Genomic DNA, 1,671 nt, shown 5'->3' with positions numbered 1-1,671 from the left:
ATTGCTTATTTTCATGTGTAGTCACAAGTAATGGGAAAGGAAGTCACCCCTTGATCTCGTACCTATGGGTATATCAAAAGGATTATGTACCTTGTGTATATAGATCCTATCAAGGAAGCCTTGTCGGTCCTATTGCATCCACCGCATGCTCGCATCATGTAGAAAATAGATGAAGAAGTTAGGAGCACCATAAGCTAACTGTAGAACTTGGTTACTGTCTTGAAAAGGAATATTCCTACCTTATATTCCTGTCCTAAAGATTGTCTTTCCTAAGTGGGTTTTGGATAGAAGGTGTCCCTCCTCAAGAAAAATGTCTAAATACGTGACTTGGGGGCAATCCCGTCAGAGTCACATAAAGTCCCAAGAAAATCAAGAGAAAGGACACCTAGTGGGAAAAAGAGCAAGGAAAGCATGACTTTATTACATGGAATATTTTATGGGAATATTCTCGACAAGCCATTTGTATGAATCTCTTGCTTATGACATCGAGTGGACTAGGGGAATCAAACCCTATCCACCCCTATCATTAAGCAGACTAACTTTGGATGGATCATTGGTTGTTAATCTAGTGAATGTGTGAACAAGGGGTTGGGAATTCAAGAATCTTAAAATAAGCCACTTTTGGTTCAGGAACAATTTCACACCTCAAGTATTCTCCTTGGTCCCTTTGGACACATTAGGGTAATCAGTTGATTCGCCTAAGTCTAGTGTCGCCTCCGTCATCTCTCTGAGATTGTTTACTACTAAGTGATTACAGCCTAGTCAGTATGGATCCACATGACTCTAAATCACCTGAACAGACCTGGGTCCATCCCGTGGAGACCTTGCTAACAGAAATGGTTGAAGTCAAGAGAGGGATAGCTTAGATATTTTATGCACTTTAGAACCCTCCTAGAGCTGATCCTAAGAATGAGCCGACACCAGCTACGGGAGATGTGGAGCAGAATGGAGCTACTGGTTGTCATGAGAACTCTTCCCGAGTTGACTTAGGAGAACCGGAGTCTCTAAGTTTTTATGATTCCCAATCCTCAGATAGTTTTTGTTATCTAGCATTGATATTCGTTAGAGAATACTCAAAGGGGTAATAGACCGTCTACGAAATAGGCCTCCACGTGTCTCCAAGCGAGGACACTATGGCGCGGGGCCCGTAGGCATGCCACCACCCACTAGCAGAGGAAGAGTAAGAAGCCAAATTACGGGCCACTACCCTTACACACATGGACCTGGCCAATCTGAGCCAATATGGGACCATCCTCATAATCATACAAGTCGATTATGAAAGATTCTGCCATCTAATAGCCCTGTTATACCTATGCCCGTGGCGATGGCCAAGTGACCAAGCTACATCCCCACATTACAACTGCTTCGTAGATCGGGTGTAATATGTCTGACCCATGTCCACATTGGTAGGTTGGCCACGTGGTAACTGAAGAATGTCCACATATATAGGTTGAAAAACCACTATTCAAGCTACACCCAAGTGGATGGGCCACATCCGAGCCATCGGGGGTGATTGAGCTATCAAATCACAACTACATTTAAGAGTGGTAGGTAGAAGAGAGGCTAACCATTAGGCACTTGGCAGAAGTAGCTCAGAGCTACCGAACCATTGACGCTCGGCCACCATCACTCAGCTAAACTCTAGATAGAGAGCTTGTTTAATATAAGGAA

The sequence above is a fragment of the Macadamia integrifolia genome, chromosome 11 (assembly GCF_013358625.1).
Source record: "Macadamia integrifolia cultivar HAES 741 chromosome 11, SCU_Mint_v3, whole genome shotgun sequence".
NCBI lineage: Eukaryota > Viridiplantae > Streptophyta > Magnoliopsida > Proteales > Proteaceae > Macadamia > Macadamia integrifolia.
The sequence above is the reverse complement of the archived record's forward strand: the minus strand, read 5'-3'. Positions refer to the sequence as shown.